This window comes from Dendrobates tinctorius, unplaced genomic scaffold (genome assembly GCF_039654945.1).
Source record: "Dendrobates tinctorius isolate UK_male_01 unplaced genomic scaffold, ASM3965494v1 ptg000143l, whole genome shotgun sequence".
Classification (NCBI taxonomy): domain Eukaryota; kingdom Metazoa; phylum Chordata; class Amphibia; order Anura; family Dendrobatidae; genus Dendrobates; species Dendrobates tinctorius.
The window spans coordinates 34,090,967-34,106,932 of record NW_027361810.1 but is presented as its reverse complement, the minus strand read 5'-3'; the positions used below and the strand labels follow the sequence as shown (position 1 = coordinate 34,106,932).

Sequence of the window (15,966 nt, the reverse complement as noted above, 5' to 3'; positions counted from 1 at the left end):
CAATGCATGTTGTGACAATAGAAGTTCTTATAGTGGAAGCCCTAGCTAACTTTGCGAGCGTGTTGTCAGACGGAGCTACACAGAAGACCAGACATAGGTTTTTGGTAGAAGTACAGCTGAGTTGCAAGGGTGACTATTTTTTTCAATTTACATATATTTTAAGGAACATTCAATTCTAGATATGAGGATATCTTTTGAAATTCAAATTCGTCACATTTAAGGAATTTTCCCAGAAAATTCGATTCACACTGAATTGATTTGCAGCACATCAAAGTAATCCAGAGCCTTCAATTGCTTTAAAAATGTTTTAAACAATGTGTCTGTCTCACACACTATTTCTTCACTGTTAAGATGTCAAACACACCGGGCCCGATTCATCAAGACCAGTGTTGTTCACTCCGGTCTTGATGAGGAGACGTACTGGAGTCAGACGCGTCTCTTCATGTATGTGTCTGAAGGGTGGTGTGTGCCACCACACGCTACATCAGAAATCACACTGCATTAAGGTATTGTAGAGAGCTTTCTGGAGTAGGGATTGCCATAGCTCATCATGACTTAGACAAGCTGTAACATCCCGACCCCACCCCGCCTAGTTCTACCTCTGCTCTACTCAATTCAGCAGAGCTGGAAGAAATTAGCTTGAAAATGCCAAAAGTTGCAAAATTTTGTGACTTTTCAAAACTTTTATGCCAGAATTTTGGTGTTAAAGCTTTGTGAATTGGGCCCAACATCTTTAGGCAGCATTCACATGTTGCAGCTGTGTTGCATTTCATCATAGTACAATCGTAATGTTTTTGTTACAATTTTTGATTTTGGCAAAAGGAACACAACACTTGCCACAACAAGTGAATGTAGCCTTACAGTTTCTTTATTCCTTTATTGCCTTGTATCCTATTTGAATTACTAAGCTGTGCACTGTGATATCTTCTCACTAGCCAGATTTACCCTAAATGGATGCTGCATTTCATGCTTCTGCTTTCATACAGGCTATGATATTCCCTCCTGACTGACTGTGCTATATCATATGATGTTAAGGAAATTGGAGCCCTTACAGCATTGTGATTTGCGACAAATTGATTTACTTCAAATTTTGGGGAAAAATGTATTCTACCGGGCCAATTCAAATTCAAATTTCAATAGATTTGTTCATCTCTAGTAAATACCACTGTCTCTGACAGCTCCCATTGACTCCTAATGGGATCTGTCTAGTTCATTTATGATTTCTGTCATCACATCTAAGAAGATTTCAAGCAGAGTCCTTAAATAGTAGCTTATAATGTTGCATTATCTACTGTGGTATGTACATATGTGTATATATAATTTGTGGCTGCTAAAAGTATCACTCAATGCAAAAATATTAGGTAGAATTACTAGTTTTCAGAAATCATGCTGTTCTATGTCATAATTTACTTTTCACTTGCTACTCACCAGTCTTGTTTTCAGGGCCGGGTTGCCACTTAGCTGAATTTGCATGAAGAAAGATTTTTTAAAAAAATTTGCATTCTGCATAATACAGATTGTTATGATGAGTCACCGAAGGAGGAAAAAACAAAATAACAGTTAAGTCCAGAAAAACCAAAGATGTTGGCAGCTATTGGATTGCAGACCCCTGAACCTATCCACAACAACTAGCAGTAGCCGTGGGGGGTTCCTACGGTGCCCTAGACCCCTCGATCACAGCCGGAGAACTACATAGCCTAAAGAAAGAAAGGGGAAAAACTAAACTGCCCCAGAGCAGACCCCAAAGCAATAGGCAGCCCCCAACATATAATGACGGTGAAGCAAGATGAAAACACTAACACAGATAGAAAGATAGGTTGAGCAAATGATGGGGCCCAAGCTAACTACATAGGACAGGATAGGAAAGCTGCTGTCTGCCATCTGCAAAAACCCTAACAAAATGAGCCAACCGACTGATAGGAAAAACAGGCCCTGAAGTCGCTAGGCTTCAAAAGACTATATCAGCACTCAGGTATATTCTGAAGACAGAGCAAAAGATCAACAGATCAGAGACAAAAATGGAATTCAGCTCACCCCCGGCCGGGGATGGCAGAACTCCCAAAAAACAAGGCAAAACAAAAACCAAACTGAAGTGTACAAAGCAGAGCAGAAAAACTTAGCTTTGAGATGCAGGAATCAGACTGGTCTCCAAGAATCCAGCAGGAAAATCACCAGCCAGGAAGAAGGGCGTCGGTAGCCTTATATCCAGTCCTCAATTCCAGCCACCCAGTCATCATCTAGCTGCCCATGTGTTTGGTAATCAGCCTCACTACCTTCCTTCACCAGAGGAGGGAGTTCATCAGACCTCAATGGTGAAGGGAAAAATGAACTCACAACAGCAGATTTTTTGTAAAATTAGAGTAATATTCAACTTCTCTCCAACAAATTTACTCTACTCCTAAGATTTTACAATTTGCATCTACTGCTCCACAATACCTGATAATTAACCCATTGTTTGATGTAAGGATTACCAACTGTTTTTAGAGTCTGTTCACATTACGTTGCAATTTGCTGTGGATTCTTCAACTTGCATCTGCTGCTTCTGTGACCTGCTGGTTTTCCAATCGTGTGCTGTAAGCACTACAAACTAGTATTGCAGTCTGTTCACAATATGCTACATTCTGCTGATGATACTGCAACCTAAATTTTGCTTCACACCTGCCATTTTTTCTTCTTCATCTGACCTCCTAGTTTTGTTGCTTTTGATTTGCACTGCCTTGTTTGTTTGCCAGCTGTCCTACTTAATCTGTTATTCCACTCCTTAATTCTCCATATTCCTTCAAGCCTTGTGTGCCAAAGCATGGATCCATGTGTCCACCCTTACCTGGGTTCATGAATACATCTCACCAGTTGAGCCCTAACATCATTTATATACAATTTATAAAAGAAAGCACCACGGGTCAAACTTGAAGATAAGTGAATAAATACGAGTAGAATTGAAATCCACAAAAATATGCATTCAAAAAAATGTGCACTTTTTGTAATTAGCAGATTCAGCAAAAGGAAACCACTGGCCACCATTTTTCTTAACAATAAAGGTCCACCACAATGTATAGAAAAAAATTATACTCACCTCTCTGGCCACTTTGCTCCTCACTGCCACCCACCCGATCCTCATCGCATCTTCGGATCAACATCGGCAGCAGTGAAATCCCCGGGCTTTGGTCATTGGGCCATGGATCCTGAGTTTGCTAGGCTTATGAGGGCTCTGCAAATGTGTCTGCAAAGGTTGCAGACCATGTTGAGATGTATGATAACACGGCATACGCCACAACCATTGTGGGCGCATGCACAGAACCCTCCCAGGCCTACCAAACCTATAAGCTTCGACCTAGCAACCAAGGCCCAGGGATTTCATAGCTGCCAACCAGATCTAAAAATGCAAAAAAGACTGGATAGGTGGCAGTAGTGTCAGAGGGCCCAGAAAGGTGAGCAGTAAGGTAAGTAAAAGGATTTTTATTACTTTTTTACATCCTGCATTTATTATGTTTTCATGTATACATATATCCCAGATCATAATAAAGGGCAATAAATTTCCAGAGAAAAACCATGCAAACAGACAATTTTGAATTTTAAATGATCCCCTCATCACTAGTCAATCTATATGATCATTGAAATGAGGAACTGATTTCCATTTGGACATTCAAAGATGTTGGAAGGCTAGAAATCTCCTCCTCCCCAAAGTGATCAGACTATATTGAATACTCTTAATCAACAATCAATGATAGGCATAGTCTTTATCTTATTAAAGGGTCAAAATAATGTTCCAAAACCATAAAACCTTAATAAATATTTCAATGAACATCTGTCTCATGAGAGATCATTGTCCACATGCATGAACTATTGACTGTACATTGGCACCTACACATAGAGTCGGAGAAATACATAATCAAGATTCTTCTTAAAAACCTCAGAGAAATTTCTTGTGCATCTTCATTCAAAAGATATATTAATTATACAAAGATGATTCCTTTATTTTATGTAAGAAATACATACTTTTATATGAGAGCACCACTCATAAATTAATGAAATATTCTGAATACTTTTGCACTAACTGAAAACCTTTGTTACTATTTGTTGATAAGTATCCGCAATGTTCAGTTATAATTAATCCGTAGGGGAATTCCCTTCCTGATAAAGATTTTTTATAGCGTGCCATAAGGCATTTGTCATGAGAATTGGCTTAGAAAAAATAATATTTCATTGTAAAGTCTGTCTTACCTCATTACTTTGATGTAAATATTTAGAAGCTGCAAAAACTGACAGTAGAACAATAAATGCAAAAGTCTGGCTTTCTTAATTGCTCGAAAAGAAAATTCTTGTCATGTGATGCCAATATCTACAAAACTGTCTTAAATAATATATATATATATATATATATATATATATATATATATATATATATATATATACTATTGAAATATATTCTGAAATGAAAAAATAAATATTTATATATTTTTATTTCAGAATTTCTGGAACTTTTTTAACATAGATTAGTTTTTTTTTAAAGCATGAGTTAAAAATAGCTACAGCTTATGAAATATAAAAAACACCTAAAAAAAACATTAATTTATGGCAAGATAAAGTGACTCATGTTATATACATGATTATTGACTTACACCTATCTAGAGAACAAGGTTTTGCCTTGAGTCACTGAGTATGGCGAAGTGGACTATCATGTGCAACTTCTTCTTCTTCTTCTATGGAAGTCCAAAAAAGTTTATTTAAAGGCACGTGAGACAATGCTCCATATTCAAAACTCTTATACAATTAAATAAGAGATCCGCACATGCTCAGCCGTGTCTCCACACGTGGATAGCATGCAATGGGGCTTCGTTCCTCTTTTGTGTGTCTCAGTAGTTCTGTCTAGTGATGAGCGAGTACACTCATTGCTCAGGATTTCCCGAGCATGCTCGGGTGTCCTCTGAGTATTTTGGAGAGCTCGGAGATTTAGTTTTTGTCGACGCAGCTGCTTGATTTGTGGCTGCTAGACAGCCTGAATACATGTGGGGATTCCCTAACAAACAGGCAATCCCCACATGTATTCAGGCTGTCTAGCAGCCACAAACTATGCAGCTGCATTGACAAAAACTAAATCTCCGAGCATGCCAAAATACTCGGAGGACACCCGAGCAATGACTATACTTGCTCATCACTAGTGTCAATATGCCTTAATTTTTCAAAATGAGAATAACTCTCCAAAAGCCAAAGAATTTCTCTTGCTGAAATTTTTACAAGCATTTATAGTGTCTTTTTTGTGACATTAATAACATATATTTATCTGATGGGTTTGATGTCCTAAAGTGAAAACCTTTGGAAAATGTGATAGAAAAAGCATCATCATATCTAGACTATGCTTTATTTTGAAAAAAGCCACTGACATCAAGAACATCGTAACCAAAATTCTTTGCATGTAGTAGTTTTCCATAACTCACTATGAAGGGGTTGCTTGACACCAAAATCTTTTTTTAGACATTGATTATTTTAAACTAAGTGGAAGCATGCTCACCTTGGAGCCCCCCAAGGATCCAGCATAGACTATTCCTTAGGTATGTTCTAGCTCCGAGAACATTAATCTCCCCATTTGAAAGTTATAGGACAGAAACTGCAGCTATAAGGTGACTATCAGAGAGCGCCATCAAAGCAACATTTGATTCCTGTGTTTTTCTATTTTTCTGACCACTGCAGCCAATCACATACTGTAACAGTTCCCAACAAAGCAGGCATCACTTTGGAGCCGGTGCAAGCTCCCGGAGCAGTCGACATTGGATTTACTAGGACACTGATAGGTGTATGCCTCCTTTTATTATCTAAAAACTTTCAGTGCCTAGAAAAAATTATTTTGGTGTTGGCATTGGACACATCATCTTCATCTAAAGAAAAGATCTTAAAAAATGCCACCAAAAATGAAACAAAATTAATCATTAAGACATAGGCTCATTTTGCGACATTATGGGTTATAGGGTGAGCCAATTTGGAAGCTCTTTCAATTAACTGAACTGGACAATGGCTATTATCAGTATGGTGGCTCAGTGGTTAGCACTGTAGCCATGTATTGCTGGGGTCTTGGGTTAAAATCCCACCAAAAACAACATTTGCAAGGATTTTGCATGTCCCCCCATGTTTTTGTGGGTTTCTTCCAGGTTCTCTGGTTTACTCCCACACTCCAAAGTCAAACTGATGAGCCCCAATGATGACATTGATGTTGATTTCGGTAAAGCGCTCAGGAGTTAATGGCGCAATATAAGCAAAATAAATAAAATAAAAGTGTCTTTCAGCATGGAGGCACTGATCTGTCCATGCATCTCAAATAGCCCCGATGATAAGCTGATCAATGGTTATGGCTCTTCGAATGCCCAGTGATCAGTTCTGAATGGTGTTAAAACTTAGTTACTGGCAGCACCACCACAGGGGAAATAAAGGATTACAAAGTCCTTAATGATATATCCAAAATATACCGGTGTAGCCACTTTCTTCTCTGCCTTCGTAAACTCTGACTTTCCAAAACAGTATATATTAATAAGTGTTTTCTAAACAAAGCCACCCATTTAATAACCAGATTTTGCTTAAAATTGTACTTACGGTATGTATCATACGTGTTTGGAATGAAAGGAGAACTAATGTATTATGGGTAAAAGGGCACTATTGCAGAATATTATTCTATACAATGTTTGTTTATAGGTGCAGTATATATAGTCATCAAGCCATTGGTGCATCCACCTTGTATACAGTATGAGCAGACAGTAAGACAAATGATCAGCGTAGAAAAACAGACAATTAGCCTATTGCTCTCACCTTGAATAAGACATTAAAGAACAATTAGGTATCGAGAATTTGCTGATACATGTTCTGAAATAGAGCTGTTAGTTTCACCTGACACTGTACATATTATGAGATCAAATGCTATCAAATCGTTCTGCATTCACAACTCATGAACTCATAGTTATTAATAAACTCTTGCCAGAAAATAAGATATCTAAGAAATATAATGAGCCATACATCATTATTTCTACAAATAAAAAACTCTGTTGAGTAGCTAGATTGCATTCACTTAGTATATTAAAAAGAAGCTATTGTTACATCTACAGCCCATAAATCACCACCAAAGCGTGCAAGAAGAATATTTTTGAAGGTGTCACTCTCTGAAATTTTCTGTGCAGCTCTAAGAAAAAAAATGTAAAAGTTGCCGTATAGCTGTGAGGAGTCCTATGAATGGTACCAGCTTTCCAGGAATCATTAAGTCCTGGCTTTTTGGACAGTTCAGATGTTTGGATCCTTAATTTTAACCCAGCTTCAGCAACATCCAGTGCACAGATTTGGTTGAGGTCATTAATATGTTGGATGCCACTGGAGCATGTTGGTAAAATTGTATTCCAGACCATGAGATAGTAGTCACCCCTGCAGGACTACAGGGCTTCCTGGAAGATCAGGACTACCCATATGACTTTTCACAGGTAGCATGTGCTACTTTATGAACTCACATGATCAGATATGTGATGAAAGGTTCACTTTAGCATAGATGTGCACCCAGTGAGGTACACCCGAAGGGACGAGTTATGTTTGACGCTAGTTACTACTCATATCACGGGTAGATCGTGAGGCAGAAAAGTCAGACGTTCTGGGATTAATACCAAGAAAACACATAGAAAACGAAGGGGATAGACAAAGGCGCAAGTCAGGTCATGGTCCTGGATCAAAATATTAGGAGATAGCGGATCAAAGCAAATGAGCAACATGAAGGGATAATCAGAACATGGCCCAAAGGGTCAAGCAGCAGAAAATCAGAACTCAGCACAATAGAACCAGACAAACACTCACCAGGTATAACAAGCTATATCTGTCAGGGATCAGTGGCAGACAGCTCAGTTAAGTAGCTGGGCAACCTCTGGAACAGAGGACACCTGGAGAAAGCCCAGCACCTCCAAGTCTCAGATTAGATGGCCGAGCTGTCAATTAAAGTACCAACAGCCCAACACGCCCATCACAAGATTGGATGACTAAGCTGCCAATCAAAACACTGACAACTCAGCATGACCCAGATTCCATAGGGCAGCAAAACAGCCACTCACTAAGTTGAGAAATTGTGACAGTATGCCTGGTTATTTTTTAATTTTTTTAATGGCCTTTGACTTGATCTCAAGCCATGGCGACTTGATGGATAAACGATCTGTAAGAAGGTCAATCTTGTGCAAGCCTAAATAGGCCCACCAGGGTCTTCGCCGCCATTATTTTGACTGTATCAAGCCATCGGGTTGCTGGTCTTCCTCTTCATCTTGCTCTTTCTATTCTTTCCACCATGATGTCCTTCTCTCAGTGATTGTTCTCTTTGGATGATGTATCCAAAGTAGGCATATCATAGCTTGATGATCCTTGCTTCGAGAAACATGTCTGCCCTGATTTGTTCCAAAATTTATTTTTTTGTTCTCGTTGCCATCCATGATATTGATAACTTCCTTTTCCAGCATCACATTTCATGATTTGGGTTTTAAGGTAAAAAACATAATAAAAAAAAACATATTACACTACATTGCATATAAAAAGATGCAATTAAAAAAAAATACTAAAAAACATTTTGAAAAAAAACCCTCTTTAGTAAATAGCTATGTTAAATCTGAATGTGGTAGCTAATTTAGTTTAAAAAAATCTGTGCTCCTCTGGATTTTTTATGTAAAGCTATAGGTTCACTTTTGTTCAAAGAAAAAAATAATTACTGGATTTTCTTGCAATGACATGTTCATTAAGAAGAAAAGCAGCTAAGTCAGTATAAACTTAATCTGACATCTTCACTAATAGAGAAAGCAAGACATTAAATATATGTAAATCTAACCAGGCACCTGCCATTAGCAGCGATGACCTTAACAACGTATCTCTTACAGAAAAGTAAAATTATGCAATAGTTTTCTCTAATATATTAACACCTAAAGTAATTTCCTCATATTTTAATTTGCTATTTCATTCATCAGCTCAAAAAAAGTCTTTCTCCCCATAATATAATAATAAAATAAAAGTGTAATGAATAAAAACACTTTGCAAAACTCCCAAGTTCAGTGGCCTCTGAATTTCATGGTTCGAATAATGAATTCAGATTTTAATTTTGACACGAGATCTAACACCCTGCCGAAAATAAAAATTAAATCTAATGCTGACTTACTGTAAATGAATGGTCAGGACTACTATTTTAAAATGGTAATATATGGTGTGACAGGCCGAATAATTAAGTTCACACTCTTCCATAGTATCGTCAGACTACTAAATAAGACATGGTTCAATTCTACATTTTTCAGTGGCGGTGAACAATTTTAAAAACCTCGCGGATGAAAATGACATTGAAGAGCAGCTATTCGCCTTAAGGGTCTGTTCGGCATTTATATGACACTGAAGAATAACATTCAAAAAGGTCAGAAAATTTTTTTAGAGTTGTCCGGAAGAAAATGGAGATGTACAATACCCTTATTTGTCTGGCTCTACGTAAATTGTAGATGTCTTCTACGAGGTTAAAGATGCAATGTCAACACGTTCAGATCTCTAGTTGCATCTACTTTCGTTGATCTTTTTTTACATGGCAAAGAGCAATTTTCATGTCTTCGATTTCCTCAAGAAATGGCCTAAAATAGATTATTATGGCTGTAGATGAGTGATCACAAAATATACACTTATTGTATAGAGGGACTGAAATGGCAGATCAGTCAGACATGGCATAAAAAAAGTGATAGTACATATAATTAAAATCTTGGTTCCCCCATTACGGGAGGAGAGGCTGCGGCATAATTTCACCCTCTTTGTCATTTGTGAAACCAATTAAACATCAGACATCTGTCCCAACCGCTTTATTAAAATGCAGAGTATAATTTCCAGTGTTTAACATTATTTGCAAAACACTCTGCATACGTTTAAATTTTCATTATCGTTGCCGTGACACGTAAGAAGCTGCGAAAAAAAAAATTGTAAACAAAATTTCACATTACTCTATGGCAAATATTACGGCGGTGAGGCTTTCACAGCCGTCGCACAATTGTACGTTTACATTATCATCTTTAATAGAAAAGATAACATTGTGGAAATAAAAAAAATTTTGAAAAATGATGCAGCAGGTCAAGGTCTTGGGTGACTAAATTGTGAATGATCCAAACGGCAAATATTTTTTTAGATGGACACATAATTATAAAAAATCAACTCAGTCAAAGGGAGTGCATTGTTGGGATTGTACGGAGAACAAGAACATATTTGAAATTTTTGTCGCAGTCAATGAAATTTAATAATTGCCATTAAATTGAGTTAATAATCATTTCAAAATGTATTATGGATGTAAAAAGTTTACATTCTCTTAATTAGTAAGGAGAACAATTATTACTCTTTCACTTATATAGAAAAATATGTAAAATGAAAATCAATAAAGTTTAGTGTGGAAATTATGACATTGCGTAATGTCCCACAAAGAGGGAAAGCAGCGTGTAAATTTATTTTGAAAAACATGAACACTTTGAGCCGACCTCACTCTTTTCCATATTAGACTTTCTATCATGGATTTTTTTATCCAGTATATTTTATGCTGACGAATCAGGTTACTAAAAAAAAAATAAATCGGAAGAACCACTTATTAAATATTATTTTCAGTGGTTATCTCAGAGAGGATTTTATGTACACTGCTCAAAACAATTAAGGGTACGCTTACACAACACTATGTAACGCCAAGTCAATCACACTTCTGTGACATCAACCTGTCGAGTTATGAAGCAACACGATTGTGAATCAATTTCTTCTGCTGTTTTGCAAATGGAACAGTTTGTTAATGTTTGTTGCAGTTACTGGAAAGTTTGTAATTGCTCAGAAAATGCATGTGGGGAAGGAGAGAAAAACCATAAGCGCTTACACTATACAGGAGAGAGAGAGGACCCCGCTGATCATAAGAGCTTACATTCTGCAGGAGAAAGAGAGGACCCTGTTGTCCGTAAGAGCTTACACTCTACAGGAGCAAGAGAGGACCCCGCTGACCATAAGAGCTTATACTCTACAGGAGAGGACTCCTCTGACCATAAGAGCTTACACTCTACAGAAGAGAGAGAAGATCCCGCTGACCATAAGAGCTTACACTCTACAGGAGAGAGGACCCCGCTGACCATAAGAGCTTACACTCTACAGGAGAGAGAGGACCCCGCTGACCATAAGAGCTTACACTCTACAGAAGAGAGAGAGGATCCCGCTGACCATAAGAGCTTACACTCTACAGGAGAGAGGACCCTGCTGACCATAAGAGCTTGCACTCTACAGGAGAGAGGACCCTGCTGACCATAAGAGCTTACACTCTACAGGAGAGAGGACCCCACTGACCATAAGAACATACACTCTACAGGAGAGAGGACCCCACTGACCATAAGGGCTTACACTCTACAGGAGAGAGGACTCCGCTGATCATAAGAGCTTACACTCTACAGAAGAGAGAGAGGATCCCACTGACCATAAGAGCTTACACTCTACAGGAGAGAGGACCCTGCTGACCATAAGAGCTTACACTCTACAGGAGAGAGGACCCCACTGACTATAAGAGCTTCCACTCTACAGGAGAGAGGACCCCGCTGACCATAAGAGCTTACACTCTACAGGACAAAGAGAGGACCCCGCTGACCATAAGAGCTTACACTCTACAGGAGAGAGAGGACCCCGCTGACCATAAGAGCTTACACTCTACAGAAGAGAGAGAGGATCTCGCTGACCATAAGAGCTTACACTCTACAGGAGAGAGGACTCCGCTGATCATAAGAGCTTACACTCTACAGGAGAGAGGACCCCACTGACTATAAGAGCTTACACTCTACAGGAGAGAGGACCCCACTGACCATAAGAACATACACTCTACAGGAGAGAGGACTCCGCTGATCATAAGAGCTTACACTCTACAGAAGAGAGAGAGGATCCCGCTGACCATAAGAGCTTACACTCTAAAGGATAGAGGACCCTGCTGACCATAAGAGCTTACACTCTACAGGAGAGAGGACCCCACTGACCATAAGAGCTTACACTCTACAGGAGAGAGGACTCCGTTGACCATAAGAGCTTACACTCTACAGAAGAGAGAGAGGATTCCGCTGACCATAAGAGCTTACACTCTACAGGAGAGAGGACCCTGCTGACCATAAGAGCTTACACTCTACAGAAGAGAGGACCCGCTGACCATAAGAGCTTACACTCTACAGGAGAAAGAGAGGACCCCGCTGACCATAAGAGCTTACACTCTACAGGAGAGAGGACCCCGTTGACCATAAGAGCTTACGCTCTACAGGAGAGAGGACCCCACTGACTATAAGAGCTTCCACTCTACAGGAGAGAGGACCCCGCTGACCATAAGAGCTTACACTCTACAGGACAAAGAGAGGACCCCGCTGACCATAAGAGCTTACACTCTACAGGAGAGAGAGGACCCCGCTGACCATAAGAGCTTACACTCTACAAAAGAGAGAGAGGATCTCGCTGACCATAAGAGCTTACAATCAACAGGAGAGAGGACTCCGCTGATCATAAGAGCTTACACTCTACAGGAGAGAGGACCCCACTGACTATAAGAGCTTACACTCTACAGGAGAGAGGACCCCGCTGATCATAAGAGCTTACACTCTACAGGAGAGAGGACCCCACTGACCATAAGAGCTTACACTGTACAGGAGAGAGGACCCCGCTGACCATAAGAGCTTACACTCTACAGGAGAGAGGACTCCGCTGATCATAAGAGCTTACACTCTACAGGAGAGAGGTCTACGCTGATCATAAGAGCTTACACTCTACAGGAGAGAGGACCCCATTGACTATAAGAGCTTACACTCTACAGGAGAGAGTACCCTGCTGATCATAAGAGCTTACACTCTACAGGAGAGAGGACTCCGCTGATCATAAGAGCTTACACTCTACAGAAGAGAGAGGACCCCACTGACCATAAGAGCTTACACTCTACAGGAGAGAGGACTCCGTTGACCATTAGAGCTTACACTCTACAGAAGAGAGGATCCCGCTGACCATGAGAGCATACACTCTACAGGAGAGAGGACCCCGCTGACGATAAGAGCTTGCACACTACAGGAGAGAGGACCCCGCTGACCATAACAGCTTATACTCTACAGGAGAGAGGACCCCACTGACCATAAGAGCTTACACTCTACAGGAAAGAGGACCCCGCTGATCATAAGAGCTTACACTCTACAGGAGGGAGGACCCCACTGACCATAAGAGCTTACACACTACAGGAGAGAGGACCCCGCTGACCATAAGAGCTTACACTCTACAGGAGAGAGGACCCCACTGACCATAAGAGCTTGCACTCTACAGGAAAGAGGACCCCACTGATCATAAGAGCTTACACTCTACAGGAGGGAGGACACCACTGACCATAAGAGCTTACACACTACAGGAGAGAGGACCCCGCTGACCATAAGAGCTTACACTCTGCAGGAGAAAGAGAGGACCCTGCTGTCCATAAGAGCTTACACTCTACAGGAGAGAGGACCCTGCTGACCATAAGAGCTTACACTCTACAGGAGAGAGGACCCCGCTGACCATAAGAGCTTACACTTTACAGGAGAGAGAGGACCCCACTGACCATAAGAGCTTATACTCTACAGGAGAGAGGACTCCACTGACCATAAGAGCTTACACTCTACAGAAGAGAGAGAGGATCCAACTGACCTTAAGAGCTCACACTCTACAGGAGAGAGGACCCTGGTGACCATAAGAGCTTACACTCTACAGGAAAGAGAACCCCGCTGACCATAAGAGCTTACACTCTACAGGAGCAAGAGGACCCCGCTGACCATAAGAGCTTACACTCTACAGAAGAGAGAGAGTATCCTGCTGACCATTAGAGCTTACACTCTACAGGAGAGAGGACCCTGCTGACCATAAGAGCTTACACTCTACAGGAGAGAGGACCCCACTGACCATAAGAGCTTACACACTACAGGAGAAAGGACCCCGCCTATCAAAAGTGCTTACACTCTACAGGAGGGAGGACCCCGCTGATGATAAGAGCTTACACACTACAGGAGAGAGGACCCCGCTGACCATAAGAACTTACACTCTACAGGAGAGAGAGGACACCGCTGATCATAACTCCTCAAACTCTATAGGAGAGAGAGGACCCTGCTGACCAAAAAGCAGAAACGTGGCTTCAGGAGCAAAATCATCTTCATGCATGACAATGCACCACCTCATGCTGCAAAGATTACCTCTGAGTCATTGGCTGCTATGGGCATAAAAGGATCATGGTGTGGCCACCATCTTCTTGTGGCCTCTGTTCACACGGGATGCATTCTAGTTGGCACTGGGCAGCCCCCCTATATGGTGTTACTAAGAGGTTGTTAGCCAGAAGCCCTGCATTCCCTGTGTGAACACTGCTACATGCGGATTATTTTTTCTGCACTGGTGTACCACACGGCCAATCCCTGATTGTAAGCTGGCTGTTTCATTTGGTATTTATGCACCTGTGCAGCTGCCATTTTACTTGGGTCCGCTGCACCCTGGATTAGTGCAAATGCATTTGGGCCTGTCTGGTTTGTATGTGGCCACCATCTTCCCCTGACCTCAACCCTATAGAGAACCTTTGGAGTATCATCAAACAAAGGATCTATGAGGGTGGGAGGCAGTTTACATCAAAACAGCAGCTCTGGGAGGCTATTCTGACTTCATGCAAAGAAATACAAGCAGAAATTCTCCAAAAACTCACAAGTTCAATGGATGCAAGAATTGTGAAGGTGATATCAAAGAAGGGTTCCTATGTTAACATGTAACTTGGCCTGTTAGGATATTTTGGAGTTAAATAGCTTTTTTGTTCAGTGAATGTGACCTCTTAATGCTGCAAATTCCACAAATGAGCATTTTCAGTTCTTTAAAACATATCATGTGTTTAGAAATTCTACTGTGCCTAATAATTTGGAACAGTGCATTTTGAATTTTTATTCATTTTGGAAATTATACTGTTATCATTGAGAGGTTTCTTCAATAAAATTCGATGTATACTCTAACGGGTGATAATTTTTATTAGACTGACTGCCATTTGCACCGACCACTTAGGAAAATCAGAGAAAAATATCATTTGCATAATAATTTGGAACATGGTGTGTATATATATATATATATATATATATATATATATATATATAATTAAAACATATATTCTTTGGATATTTTTCAATAAAAGCTATTTTGTATTCTAAATCGTTGCGGTTTACAAATAATCTTTTGCTTCCCTTTTCCTCTCCGTGCCATGAGAAATTCCGAAAACTGTACAAATCTTTTAAGTTTGAGCTGATTAATCTTTTACATGAATTATTAGCTATTGTTCAAATAATTGAAAGTTGTCTTATGAAAATAATATCATCGGTCTATGAATAGATGTAGCGCTGCTTTTTATTGAGAACAATTACTTCATCTTTAGGTATAATTGCGTATATATTGCTAGGACAGTGTTGTTGCTAGCTTGCAAGCTTTTCTGCCGCCTAACGTGAGCGGGAAAATGGCATCCTACCCTCACTTTCCCCAGTTCCAAATATCTAAAAAAAAAAAAACATTTACAAAGCACAAGTATACTGAACAGATCATCATCGGATATCTCTCAGATGATGCGCTACTGATGTCACGAGACTGCTTCATCCAATCACAGGCTGCATTGGTCTTGTGGTTGGTATACGGTGATGGAATCCCACCTAGTGTGGGCTGAATCCACATTGAGTGTATTATTTGAATTTGGCAACTCCAAGCCCCTGGGCAACATTATGCCATGCCAGGGCTAGCCTTCTAAATTACACCGATAAAGTTCATTGCAGCAGTTGGCATAAGGGGCTGATATCACCTCTGTGCAAGCAGACCTCTGTAGGCTCATATAATGTCTGTATGGGCTGATATTATTACAGTATGGGGTAAAAATCAGTCTTTGCAGAAATAATATGTTTCCTAGTTATTTAAGCCTCTACTACTGAAATTACG

The 15,966-nt window shown here is 40.0% G+C and overlaps 1 long non-coding RNA gene across 3 annotated transcripts in view; it reads right to left on the bottom strand.

The window, feature by feature from the left end:
- LOC141049105 (uncharacterized) overlaps positions 1-15,966 on the bottom strand; it is a 62,818-nt gene that overhangs the window by 31,898 nt on the left and 14,954 nt on the right. For 2 of the 3 annotated variants that reach the window (XR_012220252.1, XR_012220255.1), the window contains exon 1: positions 9,449-9,603. The exons of the other annotated variant lie outside the window; for it this stretch is intronic. This is a non-coding gene — a long non-coding RNA (uncharacterized lncRNA). Of the gene's footprint in view, positions 1-9,448; positions 9,604-15,966 lie in introns of those variants that run through there. 3 annotated transcript variants of the gene reach the window in all.